We start from the raw sequence: 17,419 nt of genomic DNA, 5'->3' as shown, positions 1-17,419 counted from the left end.
CTCCCCGCAACTTTTTCTCTTTAATTCAGAGCCTTTTCCTCTGCTCCTTACTTTAGATTCCATTGAACAGAACCTTGTACAGATTCCTATTCTTTTCTCTTGACTTCTCCAAATTTCTGGGACTTTCTCCTATCCCTCTCCCTGGTTTCTGAGACTTTCTGCTTTTCTTCTGGGAAATCTGTTCTTTGCAGCTCCCGCTCTTGTGTCCAGCCTCTTCTATGCCTCTCTGGATAATGGGGTTTTCCTTCTGAGTCATCTGACCCCCACCCCCCTTTCACGCTGTTTCACTTTTGGGGTCTTCTTACGCTTTTGCGCAGGCACAGGGTCAGCATTTAATTAAAAAATCAGAAAAGAACAAACTGCACATGCACAGGGCCAGTTCCCAGCCTGAAGACAATATGCCCCAACTGCACATGCAGCCATTCTCTAGCTGGCACATGCAAGAAGCTGAAGATTACAAAACGGAACAATCTGCACATGTGTGATCTTTCCAGGGCTGGCACATGTGCAGAGACTGCTGAGTTCCACTGGGACTTGTAGTTCCCAGTCTCCAAGACCCGATCTCTGTTTTCAAAGGAAGTGGGGTCAATCACACTACTTACATGCCATCCACTAGTTTCACTTTATCTACCCTACTATTTTCATCCTCAAAAAACTTGAGCAGATTTCTCAAGCTTGTTTCTCCATTCAAAGAACCATGTTGATTCTGTCTAACCATATTACAATTTTCTAAGTGCCCAGTTACCACTTCCTTAATAATTGACTCCACCATTTTCCTAACAATTGATCCAAGGCTAAATGGCCTCTAGTTCCCTGTTTTCTTTCTCCCTCCTTTCTCAAATAGTGGTACACATTTTCTACCTTCCAATCCATTGGGACCGTTCGAGTCTAGGGAATTTTAGATGAATTACAACCAAAGCATTCACCATCTCTGCAGCTACCTGTTTTAGAACCTGAGGATGTAGGACATCAAGCCCTGGGGATTTATTGACTTTTCATCCTATTAATTTCTCCAGTAGTTTTATTTTGCTCATATTAAAAACTTTAAGTTCATCATTTTGTGTTTGTTTTTTGTGTTTTCTACCATGAAGACAGATACTAAATATTTATTTAACGTCTCTGCAATTTCCTTATTTCTTGTTATAAATTCTCTTGTCTCAGCCTCTTAAGGGGCCCATGTTTACTTCCGCTTCACTCTTCCTAATTACATACTTGTAGAAGCTCCAACAGTGCATTTTAATATGTCTAGCTAGTTCGCTCTTGTGTTCCCTTTTTCCCTCGTTATTAATTTTTTAGTCATCCTTTGCTGGGTACTAAGTCTTTCCCAAATCTCAGGCTTACTGCGCTCCTTGGTAACATTATGAGGCTCTTTTTGAACATCATAAAATCCTTACCTTTTTACTTAGCCATGGATAGATCACTTTTCCTGTGGAGTTATTTCTCAATGAAATGTATATCTATTGAGAAATGAAGTATTTATTAAATGTTTGCCATTGCTCATCTATTCTCATAGCTTTCAATCTCACTTTCTAGTCTGTTAGCCAACTTACTTAAGTAATTGGCTTTATTTAATACTTTAGTTGTGAATTGATGCACAACCTTCTTGAACCTAAAGTAACATTCTATCATATTATGATCACTCTTTGCCAGGCAATCCCTTACTATGCAATTTCTAATTAACCCTGTTTCATTACACAAGATGATCTAAAATAGTTTCTTCTCTGGTTGGTTACAGGTATTGTTCTTGGGAATTCTTTTGAATGCATTCACCATACTCAACCTCCAAACCACTTTTGCCAATTTGATTACACAAAGATTAAACCTCTCCATGATTATTGTCGATGTGATGATGTGTGAATGGGACTTGGTACAAGTTAGGATATGAGCAGCAGAGTTGTATATGAGCTCAAGATATATCCTATCTCGCCTTTTGAATAAAGTATTAAAAAATAAAAGGAGTTTAAGCATTCTATCATGTCTATTGTTAGAATGACTGTTTAGTTGAGACTGTTTTGGTGCAAAGAATCTTCAGGTGATAAATGAATCCCAAATCAGATGGCGAAGTACAAAACTAGATGCAAGTCATTTTCTTGATAGTTGATTTATTTGCAGAATGCAGCATTAGGTGTCTACTAATCGAGTGTCCCAGCAGCCTCCCTTCACCTATGTATCTTAGCAGTAGAATTAACATACCATTAACAGACTCCCCTTTCTTTCTTTAACCAAAAACCTTTACAAGTAATTACAAAAAAAATCAGAGAAGCAAAATGATTTTCTATTTTTTGCAAAAATCCATCAGAATACAAGACAATATTCTCCTAGGATCTCCAATTTCTTGCAGCAACCACTCCTTTTTGTAAGGCAGTCTGATAATTGGTGACTTGCTTTGACCCATTTCTAACATTTTTTTATACTCGCAAGGTCAATCCTTAACCTTTCCTCAGTCACGCTCTTGGTCAAATATTACCTCAGAGAATGGTTATCCAAATAGCTTTCAATGGGCAAACTTTTCTCAGAATGCTCCTTGTATAGGATTTCCTCAAAGTATTTGACAAGTAAAGTCCTTTTTCTATTGTTTCTATGAGAGCTAACATTTCTGCAGCTTTTTAACCACCCTTTTTTATTTTCTTAGCTTCTCAGGCCAAGGGACCACATTTTCTATTTTTCCCCACTAAAAATATTATAAACCCAACAGCATTTGCGTACCCATCCAGAAGATTGGCATGGGAAGCATCACTAATAAGGGCAAATTTCATGTCTTTTGGGTTACCCAGGTCTGGAAAATTGAGTATGCATTACTCAAAATGTAATTTATTTAATGGGCAGAATCATCCCAGATTTGCGCTAGGTGGGGTAGCGGGCAGGCTGGCCGCAATGGCGGCTTTTCGCACTGTATCGTCCAAATCTGCCGCATTGGTTATGCCTTCCTGGGAAACATGCCATTTCCATGGCAGGTAGGCTCTCATTCGCGGGCCAAACCATCACCTCGCAGCTTCATCACAGCCTGGTGCCATATTTAAAATCCAGCTGCGTGCACACACTTCAGTGCTTCCAGCACATGACTACTGCAGGGAAGATGTCCACGAAAGGCAAAAAGACTGTAGCCCCCAGGTTTAATGATGCATCACTGGAATGCCATTTGGATGCCATGGAAGCCTGCTGCGGTGTCCTCTACCCCCACTGTGGCTGCAGGATGGGCAGCGCCATTACCAATCCAGCATGGCAGACGGTGACAGCGGCAGTCAGCACCAGTGCCCTGTAAAAGAGGACAACCACTCAGTGCCGAAAAAGGATGAATGGTCTGATCCGTTCCACCAGGGTGACTCACTCTTCTCATCACTCTCAACTCTCACTCTCAAATCCATCGTACATCCATCATGTTACACCTCAAGGGACAACACCACTGACTTGCACACACACTCTCACATCTCCATCAGGCTCATACCCTCTTGAGCTTGTGTCCTCAAACTGCCCATGGCTCTGCTCACCACACAAACATTCCACACAGTGCCATGTGTTCTGCTGTCACACTCCATCTGTTTTCATGCAGGAGGACCCTGCTCACACTCTCCATCTGTTTTCATGCAGGAGGAGCCCGCTCACTTCAGCAGGGAGAGGTCCCAGATCGGGCGGGGGGTGGGGGGGAGTGGCCCCTCACTCACTTTGAGGAGCATGCCATTGCAATAACTGGCAAAGATGTGGACCCTGCCTGCGGCGACGGTGAGGTTAACACCCGCCTGAGGATCCTGCACTACATCATCACTCCCTGAAAGCAACTGAGAGTGCTCTTTCTCCTGCTTTTGACTCTGCTTCCATACACTATTATCTCTATTTTGGTTCACAGGGAGCTCTGCCAAGGGACTGACACACTCAGCCAGCCAGTCCCTCAGCGCCATTCATGTCCTCATCTGCAGCCAAGAGGACACCTCATCCAGTGAAATAAGCAGCCCGGAAGACCTGTCACAGCGCTTACCCACACCCTCCACCAGCGCAGGGACAGGCACCTCAGTAGGACCTAGATCTAGAGCAGGCTCGGGTACACAATCTGGTGGCCATCACACAGACACATATCCACAGCCAGAGGAGGCAGGTTCAGCTGAGCTCCCAGGCACTCGCAAGATTGCATGCATCTGTGACGTCCAAGTCAGATAATGAACCTCTGGATTTGGCCTTCCAACTCATCCTGCACAATCAGCAGATGGTGGGGGAGCATCACGCAGAGCTGTTGAAATCTGTCAACAGAGTGGCACGCGAGTTGGAGGAGTGCATCTGCCTGCATTCTGATACAGTGGCACCCACATGTGCGTGTATGGAGGTCTCCATGGGGAGCATGGTGGACGCCCTGGAGATCCTGGTCTAGCAGAACGCAGAGGTGTGTGCAGACCTGCACTTCATCGTAGGAGCCATGGGTGAATTCCTGCAGTGGCAACATGAGAGGGAAACAGGGCATCTCAACGGCCCTGCAAGTGCACCTTCCTTTCAAGAAGTCAGGCCGTGACCCTCGGGCTCCTGTAGCGAGGAGGGGCGGCAGCTGGACACCCCTGGGCCATCCACTCAGGAATCTCAGAGGCTGTCCTCTCCTTCTTTTATCTGTCAGCCCCTCAACCTCATCCTCTGTCACCGCAGAGGGAGCAGCTGGCCCACGAGTGATTCTGGAGGGAAAAGTGCATGTGTGGCAGGGCCTTTTGGAGCCTCGTGCAAGTACTCTCTCATGCACGTGGATCCTTCTCATATCACACTCGCTTCAATGTCCTGAGCATTTTGAATGCTGGCTTCTCAGGTTCGCTTTCAGTTGTCCATCTAAGCTGACCTGCATCCCCCCAATGATCACACTCCCACACAGTACCTGATTTCGCCCACCACAACTGTCATTTCACTTTCGATTTGGACAGCATGGTCTAGATTCGCTTTTTCATAATCCCCCCTTTTCCCCTCCCCCAATCCCCTGTTTCCTTTTCCTCATCACATTTGACCCTCTGGCATCACCTTCCACACCTCTCCGTGACCAACCAGCCACAACCATTTTCCTTCGGGGATATCCAGGTAAACGTGCAGATTTCCTTCCTTCCTGAAAATCCCAGCCCCTTCCACATTAACCTCCCCAACCTCTTCCATCCCGCCCACCGGGCTCCATGTCTGCCATCCAATCTGTCCCTACCATCGAACCCTCACCCTCCCCCGTACTCTGCCCTCAGTCATTCTCACCATTCCCTCATACTACGCCCACCGTCAGTTCGCTCCCCAGGAGGCAGACATGGATCTATCAGACCCCTCCCTTGCATGATCACCTGCACATCGCCGCCACTTCCCCGCATCCACTCCAGACTCCTCCCCGCTTTACACCCCTTCCCCACCCTTCATCCTTGCACCCACCCCTCATCCTCGCACCCCACCCCGGACTCCCCCACACCCCCCAACATACTCCTTGCTCCTTCCTGATTCCCTCTGCCATCCTTACTTCCTCTAGCTTTACTTGTACCTCCTTCCCAGCTCCATCCTCTGCCCTTACTTCTTCCTCCGCCCTTACTTTCTCCCCTTTCTGCACTCCTTCCTGCCATCAGACTTCCTTCCCTCTCCTCACTCCTTCCTCCTCCTGGACTAGCCCGCAACCCCCCCCCCCCCCACCATACTCCTTCCCTTACACCTACCTCCTCAGTTGCCCCCTCCTCCCCCCCATTATCCCTTCCTCCACCCCAACCTCCCCTCGCAACACTTTCATTCCCACCTCCAACACCTCTTCCTCTCCCAGTCGAATCTAGACCGTCCTCTCCCACCCCAGCAACCATCATCCATTGTGAGCATCAGTGGTAACTATCGCCATGTCCGTAAGATTCCACCCTAGATTCCATGGATGTTCCTCCAGTGGGTTGTTGCTGTCGGTCTCCAGCATCTTCTGCTCCTCAGATGTCTACAATGTGAGCAAGGCCCTGGTGGGTAAGTCCCAACTTCTGCAGGTCACAGTTGTCAAGACGTGTTCTACGCTGGCATGTTTTCCCACTGACATGGATGGACAATCCAGCAGGGGAGGATGAGTCCGGAGGGCTGGCCTTATAATGATATGCTGATGTATTACAATGAGCTTCCTGACATCCGATGGCGGGAAATGGCCCGCCATTGGTGGGCAGAGTGGATGATCACAAACTGGTTTTAAGACATCATGAAATTGATTTTTGACCTTCTCGTCATATTGTCTGCTCATGCCATTGAACACAACTGATGTCAGTGGGCACGGACGATTCTGCCTAATATTTTATTTGCCCTCCAAAACCTCCTTGATTGTACCATGTTTCATCATGGTACTAAGTTGCAATACATTTTAACTGGCATTGGGTCTTGTCTGAGTCCATAGCCAGGTTAACTGTCCCATCAAGCTTCTTAACTGCTCTGTTTCAGCTTTGGACTTAAGGTCATCTTTCTGTGATGACCTTACCCAATTTATCCGGATATGATTAACACTTGCTAGATCTGATTGATTCAAGGTTCCTTCTGAACTAATCTGGTTAATGTCCGAGTCTATATATTTAAAGGTCCCTGAAGGCTGACTTCCAATCTTAAATTTCCTGTTTCATCATATTTATAACAAATTTCTCAAATTCCACAGCGCCACCACATTAAAAATCAACAACATGCATCATAAAGATGCCTGCGAGTTTCTCCTTGTAATACCAGTAAAACATTGCTGGATCTGCTTTCAGGTGAATACAGCCTACTTTCAGCAAGACAGACCCCTGACTTAGAAGTACCACATCCTCGATGCATCATTCAATCCATAAGTACATTTGTTTGATTTCTATAGTTTCCCTTCCACATAATTAGTTTTTCCAGGTGGTTTCCAAAACATTTTTCTTTGAAATTTTTCACCCTGCAAAAATGCAGCTTTTATATTAATGCACTTACATTCGCACAAATATCTGGCTAAAAAAGAGCTAGGCAAATTTTCAAGTGCAGTTTTCCTGCCAAGTCTCTCTATGAAACCCAAGCCACTATGGTTTCACTTTAGCCTTGTATGTTCCATTGAGAGTAGTTTCTTCTGTACATATCCATCTGTGTGATAAGGCTGGCTGTCCACCATCTGGCACTTCAGAGTAGAGACCAAATTCCTTCCAACTATCCAAATTTTTTTTTTGGTGTCTCATATTAATTTATCTTCTAATTTGTTTGCAGCCTCCAAAACCTCCCAATCATGAGGACTTCTACTTCTAGTAGTGTTCCTAGATTGTTTGGTAGTCCTTGTTCAATTGCATATCCTAGTCAAACTACAGCCTCTATTTGCTCTCCTCTCTCTTTCTGGATGACTGCTATAAGATCTCTCCCTCCTAGGATCAGAGATCCTGCCACCAATATGTGATTGTTTCCTCGTGCCAGAGTCACTTCCACTTATGTGGATTACACTGTGTTTTCTTGCTTTCCACCTAATTTTTCACCTCATTTTACCAGCCCATAGATCTTATCTCTTGTCATCATGTTGGACAATTAACCAATGATTGAATTTGCTGGTGGCTTTCCCTGCTCTCTTGACAATGGTCACATGCCCCCATTCACTGGATCCTTCTGGTATGCATTTTACCCCAGTACTGACTTTAGACAGTTGTCCTTTTGTGCAATAGCTCTATCCTGTGCATAATTTTTAACACGCACCCAAAAAATTTTCATGAGTGAAAAGTCAAATGTAACTTATAACCATGTATAATATGTACCTAAGCTTTTGCAATATTGCTGTCAAGGTGACCCCTTATTTACAAAAATAGTGAACAAAACCCGACTAAGCTAAAGGATCCATTCCCACTCAAGATTGTGAATTGACACAAAATTTGTGATATTCAAGGAGACTGAAGTGACGGCATTTATCGATCGATCAAGTGCAGCATGTTTTACGCATTCTTATCAAATTTCACAGCAGCCTTCAAACTTCAGGATAGCCACTGAAAGCCATAGTAACAGAGTGAGAGCACAGAAATTCAACATCAGGCAAATGTTACACATTGGCAAAACTCAAAATACAACTAAATTTCCAGGGCAAATAAATCAAGTCCCCTGGATGTGACAGAAAAGCTCAGCAGCCACAGTTTGAGCAACAACATCTGGAATTTTTTCACTAATATCGAGCAAGTGGATGTGCAATAAGCACAGTAGAAATTTGTATAAAATCCCTTTGTCACAAGAGGTTTGGATCTGAATAGCATCTTCAGAGCATCTGTGAAATGTTGCTACCTTTTCATGCAAGGTCTGCAATAATCATAAGTTTGTGCTCTTCAATCACGCAAAGTATTCCTGAGAATTTTGAAGACAAACTGCGAGTGCTGGCATTACATTATAAGGCTTTATTTTCACTCGTTCATGAGATGTGGGTGTTGCTGACTTGGACAGCATTGATTGCCCATCCCTAATTGCCTTTGGGAAGGTGGTGGCACGCCACCTTCTTGAACCCCTGCAGTCCATGTGTTGTAGGAACACCCAGAGTGCTGTTAGGAAAGGAGTTCCAGGTTTTTGAACCAGCGACCGTGAAAGAACATCAATATAGTTCCTTGTCAGGATGGTGTGTGACTTGGATAGTAGATAGTAGAGGTCACGGGTTTGGAAGGTGTTGTCGAAGGATCCTTGACGAGTTGGCTCCCGTGCATCTTGTAGATGGTACTCGTTGTAGATGGCAATGAAAAGAATGAAAAACGTCACCCCTCGTCATTTTATGCGTTGGCGAGTGGGCCCTGACCCTGCTCGCCAAACAGAAGATTCTGCCCTGAAACTCCTTTAATAATAAGTTCCAGTCACTCTGTAATAAATATTAACTTCCATTTGTTTTTCTAATTACTCTGCCTGCATGTTAACTTTCTGTTATAGTCATGAAAGGTCGACCAGGTCTCTCACTAATCAAAAATATTTTGCTTTTCTATTTTTTCTACCAAAGTGAATAACTTAAAACATTTTGCTATATTTTATTTTCCAGGCTGTTACCCACTCCCCAGCCTGTATATATATATATATATATATATCTCAAGTCTCTCTTTCAATGTTTTCCTTTGCCTTTCTATCATCATATATTTTAATCTAGTTTACCATTTACCTTAGCCAGCTCATCCCTGTGTTGTTTGCTTTGTTCATATTTAAGAACCTAATTTTACACTTGGCTACATCACTCAAACTCAATACAATATTTTATCACATAATAATTAATCTTCCCCAGAGGTTCTTTTACTACAAGTTTATTAATAAACCCTGTCTAATTGCACAATACTAGATCTAAACTGGTTTGTTCTCTAGTTGGTTCTTTCAAATGCTAACCTAGAAAAGGATCTTGAACTCAATTTCCACACTGCAACTGGATATTTGGTTTGCCTAGTTTATATGAAGAGTAAAGTCCCCATGACTACTGTATCACCCTTGTTACATGCAGCTCTAACTTCCTGATTATACTTTTCCTAGCACCGACCTTTTTTATTTATTCTTTCACCAGATGTGGGTGTGCCTGGCAAGGCCAGCATTTTGTTGCCCTTGAGCAGGTGGTGGTGGGCCACCATCTTGAACCGCTGCAGTCCATGTGGTGTAGGTACACCCATATTGCTCTTTGGAAGGGTGTTCCAGGATTTTAATCCTGCGACTGTGAAGGAACTGCCGATAGGGGGGTCTATAAACAACTCCCAGCAATATTTTCTGCGTCTTGTTGTTTCTTAGTTCCATCCAAATGGGTTCTACATCTTGAATTTACAAACTAAGACCCTTTATCTCTACTGTCTTTATCCCGTCCTTCATTATCCTTTTCCATTTTGCCCATCTCTTAAAAAGCCAAGTATCCTGGAATATTTATTTTCCAATCTTTGTCACACCCTTGAAATGGCGATTAGATCAAGCCTGTTAGTTTCCAGCTATGCTATTAATTCACCTGTTCTTTTCTGTGACTGCTTTGTATATTTAAATATATTGCTTTTAACTTCATTTGTTTTTCTATTTTTTCCTGATGTCACTAATGTCCAATTACTTTTGTTAAGTTCTGTTCCCTTCCTGAGTTGCTGTGCTTATTTTTAGCCAAATTGCTGCTCTGCTCTGTAGCTTATGCATTTTTCTTATTGCTTTTAAATTTACTCTTTTCTGAATCACACTACCCTCCCTTGTTTAGTTTAAAGCTCCATCTCTTCCTTCAGGTATGATGCTTCAGAGAGGGTGTTGGCGACCATGAACTTACATTGAATTGGTCCATGATTATGCTTAGCAAAGTACTGCAGTGGTTTAAAGTCCTATCTACTGCTCCAATTATTTCACTTGCCAGGACACTGATTCTAGCCCAGTTTAACTGAAGCCTATACCAATGCAACATGTTCCCTCTTTCTCTTGTACTGGTGTCAGTGTCCCATGAATCAAAACCTCTGCTTCCCACACAACTCTTTCAGCCATGCACTCTAATCGATTTGTACCTATGCCAATTTGCTTGTTGCTCAGTTAACAACCCAGAGATTATTACCTGTGAGGTTCTGTGGTTTAATTTTGAACCTTAGCTTTTCAAAGTCTCTTAGCAAAACCTCATTCCTAGTTCTGTCTATATCATTGGTCATGGACAACTGTATCCACCCTCTGCACCTCCCATGCCAAGTTCTTTTCCAGCCATGAGGAGATGTCCTTAACCCTAGCAGTGGGCAGGGAACACAGCCCAAGGAATTCCAGGTCACAGCTGCTGAAAACAGTTTCTGACTATACTGTTTCCTACCACTACCACATTTGTTTTCTCTCCCTCTGTTTGAATGGCCTCTTGCATCATGCCTCCATGGACGTTTGCTCATCCACCCTGTAGTCTTTGCCCTTGTTCAACAGGAATGAAGCTTTTGCTGCCTGTATGGATGAGAGCAAAGGTCAAGTCTCCTTAACTGCACTTGGGGGTCCCCTTGTCTACCTGATTCAGCCATACCCTCAGTATGGCAAGGAATGCCATAAATACTATTTGATCTTCTTCAGAAAATACTAAACTCCAGCTCAAATTTATAAAAGGAGATATTTATTTTGAATTGATACTCTTGTGTGGAGCTCATTTTAACAAAATAAATCTGAGTTGAAAATAACTGAATTGTGGAAGAATGTAAACAAACTGCATTAAAAATATTACATTCTGTGCACTTCTAGTCTATCATTTCTATTAAAAATTCCCATGTATATACTTCCTATCTCCATACAACTAACAAGGTACCTTTGAAGTATAATCACTGTTATAATATGGGAAACACAACAGCCAATTTGTAACAAAACGCAACAAAATCCACAACAGCAATGAGGTAATGACCAGTTAATCCATCTTGAGGATAAAGCTTGTCTAGGATACTTGAAGAACCTTCCTATTCTTTTTCAAATATTGTCATAGAATCGTTTCTGCCCACCTGAAAGCTGAATGTTGGAAACAATGCAGCACTTGGAACAACGGAAGTGATACTAACATTTATTAATGAAGTTCAGTTTTGCAAACAATATTTGTAGATATCTCTGTGAATCCGGCATCTTAGTATCATCAAATGATACTTAGTATACATAACACTTGCAGGAAATAACTATATCACATTAGAATGTCCCCATTGGCATGGATTGAGAAATATGTGAGCATTCAGAATTTTGTTCATTGCTCTCAAAAGAAATTTCTTTATGTCAACACCCCTTATTTCAAATTTTCATATGCATTTGATTACTGCATTCAGTAAATACTTTACAGTCTTCTCATGTTTTATTCAAAGAGAACGTCAACACTTTCTGTTTTTGCGGGTCATAACAGATGCAACAGAGTATGCATGATTGATAATAGCTCATTTTTGGGGTTAGAATCTCGTTGTTTGCAGTTAGGCACAGATTTTCTAAATTGTACTGTATGAGATGAGGGTATGAACACTTAACTAATTTATTTTAATAAGGTTAACAGGCTCTAGTGAAATAGCAATTTTTGAAGAACACATGCGTGTTCATATGTTGGTATCTTACAGCATATTTTATTTTTACTGAGTGAATTTCTATTTGCATCTAATGCCAGGTACAGTGAGATGCATGGACCTCTAATGTATTTGGTATTTTAACCAGGCAACTTCCAACTGTAATTAAAACACAAAGCACTGGAAATACTCAGCAGGTCAGGCAGCATGTATGGAGAGAGAAACAGGGTTAATGTTTCAGATCAAAGTTCTGATAAATGTTCATGGACTTGAAACATTAACTCTGTTTCTCTCTCCCAGATGCTGCCAGACCTGCTGAGTATTTTCAGCATTTTCTGTTTTATTTTCAGATTTCCAGCATCCACGATGCTGGAACACTAGGTGTTCACAACATTAGGTTTGTAATGTAAGGATTTTTTCTTTTAAAAACAGTGCAATGCCGTAAATATTTCAGTGAATGAGCTGAGATTAGTGCACATAAGGCTGTTCCCTCTTCGAGTGCATATTTTCCTTAGTCTGCCCAGCATCAATATTGAGTGACAGCTGCTTTCATGCTTTGACACATGTACAGAGCTCCATTATCCCAGCAATCCCTTTTGATGTTGTGGCACATTGGCATGAGTTCTGACTTCTGTGAGTTCTGGTGTTAAAAGCAGTCCCAATGGCCCAGCTGAGTACTTTGGAAATGCAACTTTTTATGACTGGAGTTATATTAAAATGGTGCAAGATATCCACTTAGACCCAAATAAAAAGGATATGGAAAATCTATGTAAGAGGAACATCTGTCTGTTTGTTGGCAACTCTTCTGAGGACCTTGGGCAAATCTCAATCAAACTTGGTGGGATGATACCTTGGACCTAGGGGCATGTGGTAGGGGAGATGGCATCTAACTACCACTACCACCTAGAAGGACAAGAGCAGCAGATAAAAGGAAACACCACCATCTGGAGGTTCCCCTCCAAGTAACTCACCATCCTGACTTGGAAATATATTGTCATTCCTTCACTGTCACTGGGTCAAAATCCTGGCTCTCCCTTCCTAACAGCACTGTGGCTGTACCTACACCATAAGGACTGCAGCGGTTCAAGAAGGCAGCTCATCACCACCTTCTCAAGGGCAACTAGGCAAGGGCAATAAATGCTGGCCCAGCCAGCGAAGCCCACATCCCATGAATGAATAAAAAAAAGGGCACTTTTTATTTCTGGCTTAGGATTCTGTGGCCTTGCCTAAACTGTGTCTTCACTGATACCATAATTCAGACATGTTTTAACGAACCTTAACCAATAATCCAAGAAAGAATGCGACAAATCTGACATGAAAACTCTAGCTTGCTTTCATATTGCATTTGCTTTTCTCATATTTTATTTGTTTCATTTAGGTTATTTTCTGAGAAACCACCTGTTATGACTTGCGAAGGAAAAATAAAAGGCAGTACGCAGAGCCAGGGAAGATGAAGAGGCTGGAGTAAGAAGGTAAGAAGTTGACAGAGCAATAAAATGCAAGAAGAACCAGTGCTGTCAGTAAGAGACCAAGAATATTTAAGGAAGCTTTTATTCTTGATCATTATCATAATTATGATTCAGATCCAGAATATGATATTGGCAGTAGATCATAAATATGTGAATACTGTGATGCAAAAAAGTGGAAAAGAGTCATCTTCAATGTGTTTCAAATCATTGTCACTGTTAAGTGAGCCACTGAATGTTCTTCTTAAGGAAACAACAACAAAATCAAAGCACTTCTTGAAAAAATTCAGAAAATATAACAGCTGAGTCGCATCATCTAGAAATCTCTTCATTTTGGCCCAGGAAGGAAGAACTTCTAATGTGGTCTAATTATGAAATACTTAATGTTTTAACAAACACAGAAAATGCAAACAGTGACGCTGAAACTGTAGCGAATGATACTACAGTTGTTGACTGTGACACTGATGATGAAATGTTCAGAGTATTAACGAACATTGAGGAAATAGGTGCAGATGAGGATTTTGATCCTGAGGATTTTGAGAGTGGCACTGAGGATGTGAAGAATGCTTGGTAGAAATCATATAGTGAAAATTGCAAATCTAATTAAACTAGAGGCAAGCCAAGTAAAGCAAATGAAAGTAAATTAATTGTTTAAAAAAATATATTTTTGTCTAATGTTTTTGAGTACAATAAATTTATGTGAATTTAACTATTTGTTTCATATTTGTGGGATTAAAATTGTTAATTAAAATAATTATATAAAAGAAGGTGCTTAAGTCAATTGTTGAATGAAATCTGTTGGACATAAGAACTGTTTCAGCTAAATTGGTCACTAGAGCAAGAGGGAATTGCCCTGGGGGCCGGAGTCAATGTTGAGGACTCCCATGATGTCTCATGGCATCAGGTCAAACATGGGCAAGGAAACCTCATGCTGATTACCATATATCACTACCTCCACCACCCCCCCCCCAAGCCACCACCAACTGAGGAATCAGTGCTCCTCCATGTTGAACACCACGTGGAGGAAGCACTGAGGGTAGCAAGGATGCAGAATGTATGTACTCTGGATGGGGGACTTCAATGTCTATCACCCAGAGTAGCTAGGTGGCACCGCCACAGACTGAGCTAGCCAAGTCCTAAAGGACACAGCTGCTAGACTGGGTCTGCAGCAGGTGGTGAGGGAGCCAACAAGAGGGAAAAACATATTCAACCTCATCCTCACCACCCTGCCTGCCGCACATGCATCTGTCCATGATCGTAGTGGTAGGAGTGACCACTGCACAATCGTTGTGGAGATGAAGTCCCATCTGCACATTGGGGATACTCTCCATCGTGTTGTGTGACTCTACCACCTTGCTAAATGGGATAGATTTCGAATAGATCTAGCAACTCAAGACTGAGCAACCTTGAGGCGCTGTAGGCCATCAGCAGCAGCAGGGTTGTACTCAACCACAATCTGTAACCTCATGGTCCGGCATAACCCCCATTCTACCATTACCATCAAGCCAGGGGATCAACCCAGGTTCAATGAAGAGTGCAGGAGGGCATGCCAGGAGTAGCACCAGGCAAACCTAAAAATGAGGTGTCAACCTGGTGAAGCTACAACACAGGACTACTTGTGTGTCAAACAGCATAAGCAGCAAGTGATAGACAGAGGTAAGCGATTCCACAACCAATAGATCAGATATAAGCACTGCAGTCCCACCACATCCAGACGTGAATGGTGACGGGCAATTAAACACAGGAGGAGCAGGCTCCACAAATATCCCCATCCTCAATGATGCACATCAGTGCAAAAGATAAGGCTGAAGCAACAATCTTCATCCGGAAATGACATATGAATGACCCATCCTGGCCTTCCTTAGAGTTCCCCAGCTTCACAGATGCCAGTCTTCAGAATATTCGATTCACTCCATATATCAAGAAATGGCTGAAGGCACTGGATGTTGCAAGGGCTGTGGGCCTTGACAATATTCCGGCAATAGTACTGAAGATGTGTGCTCCAGAAGTTGCCGCACCCCTAGCCAAGCTGTTCCAGTACATATACCCAGCAATGTGGAAAATTGCCCAGGTATGTCCTGTACGCACAAAGCAGGACAACTCCAAACCAGCCAATTACCATCCTATCAGTCTACTCCCCATCATCAATGAAGTGATGAAAGAGGTCATCAACAAAGCTATCAAGTAGCACTTGCTTAGCAGTCACCTGCTCACTGATACTCAGTTTGGGTTCTGCCAGGGTCACTCTGCCTCTGACCTTGTTACCCCTTGATTCAAACATGGACAAGAGCTGAACATCAGAGGTGAGGTGAGAGTGACTGCCCTTGACATCAAGGCAACATTTGATCAAGGAGCCCTAGAGTCAATAAGAATCAGGGAGAAAGCTTCCACTAGTTGGAGTCATACCTAGCACAAAGGAAGATGGATGTGGTTCTTGGAGATCAATTATCTCAGTTCCAGGACAACAGGAGTTCCTCAGGGTAATATCTTAGGCCCAACCATTTTCAGCTGCTTCATCAATGAACTTCCAATAATCATACGGTCATAAGTGGGGATGTTCGCTGATGATTACACAATGTTCACCATTCGCTACTCCTGAGGTACTGAAGCAGTCCATGTCCAAATGTAGTAAGACTTGGGCTGACAAGTGACAAATAACATTTATGCCACACATGTGCCAGGCAATGACCATCTCCAACAAGAGAGAATCTAGCCACCATTGTTTGACATTCAATGGCATTACCATCACTGAATTTCCCACTATCAACATCCTGGGGGTTATCATTGGCCAGAAACTGAACTGAACTGAACAGCCATATAAACACTATGGCTACAAGAGCAGGTCAGATGCTAGGAATCCTATGGTGAGTAACTTACCTCCTGACTCCCCAAAGCCTGTCCACCATCTGCAAGGCACAGGTCAGGGGAATGATGGAATACTCTCCACTTTCCTGAATGAGAGCAGCTCCAACAACACTCAAGAATCTTGACACCATCCAGGACATGGCAGTCCACTTGATTGGCATTCCTTCCACAAATATTCACTCCCTCCACCACTGACACGCAATGGGAGAAGTGTGTACCATTTACAAGATGCACTGCAGAAACCCACCAAGGCTTCTTAGGCAGCACCTTCCAAACCCACATCTACTGCCATCTAGGCGGACAAGGGCAGCAGATAGATGGGAACACCACCACCAGGAAGTTCCCATCCAAGCTACACACCATCTTGACTTGTAAATATATCGCCGTTCCTTCACTGTTACTGGGTCAAAATCCTGCATCTCCCTCCCTAACAGCACTGGGTATACCCAATGTGGGTATACCCACAGGGACTGCTGCATGTCAAGAAGGCAAATCATCACCACCTTCTCAAGGGCAATCAAAGATGGGCAATAAATGCTGACCTAGCCTGACATTGATTGTCACCATCAATGTGGGATGACGCCCACATTCTGTAAATGAATAAAAAAAAGCTTCTTAGAAATGGTTTTGTGGTTCAGATTTTCAGCTTTCATGCCAACTCATGTAGTGTATTTGTCCGTTGACCGAATATCTCAGCTTATTACTTCGTAAAAATATTTTCTTTAACTTATTTTTTAAATCTTATTTTTAACTTTCATCTCTTTATTATCCAGACATAGGATGGGTAGCTCAGCTTGTCTGAAGTAAGGACAGAAAATATTAAAGACACTCAGCAGATCAGGCAGCATCTGTAGAGAGGGAATCAGAGTTACCTTTTAAGAGATCAGCTTTTAACAGAGCTCTTTGACCGAAGACTATTTTGTATTGGTTCAAAAGGAGTAGTGTAAATCTCCTGAAATTACTGCACGTACATTGAATTTCTGCAGCATGTTTGTGGATGTTTTAGCATGGCTAATTTTGATGAAAGCCACATCTGAAGGGTGAATCCATTTTTCTATAAAATGCTGATTTCCTTGTGTACATCACCATCCTTTTTCTGTTTTTTTTTGTTTTAGAAAATTGTTGTCCATTGTCAGCAATCAGTATAGTGGAGGTGGGTGTTGTATCATATGTTTTGTTCCCACCTGAGGACAT

At 42.7% G+C, this 17,419-nt stretch overlaps 1 long non-coding RNA gene across 1 annotated transcript in view; it reads left to right on the top strand.

Moving 5' to 3' along the window:
- LOC121279939 overlaps positions 1-17,419 on the top strand; it is a 794,500-nt gene that overhangs the window by 214,050 nt on the left and 563,031 nt on the right. Inside the window, exon 2 of the long non-coding RNA XR_005943531.1 lies at positions 13,273-13,366. This is a non-coding gene — a long non-coding RNA (uncharacterized LOC121279939). The remainder of the gene's footprint in view (positions 1-13,272; positions 13,367-17,419) is intronic.

Source organism: Carcharodon carcharias, chromosome 7, assembly GCF_017639515.1.
Source record: "Carcharodon carcharias isolate sCarCar2 chromosome 7, sCarCar2.pri, whole genome shotgun sequence".
NCBI classification, from domain to species: domain Eukaryota; kingdom Metazoa; phylum Chordata; class Chondrichthyes; order Lamniformes; family Lamnidae; genus Carcharodon; species Carcharodon carcharias.
Note: the sequence above shows the minus strand (reverse complement) of the source record. Positions and strands in the feature narration are given on the sequence as shown.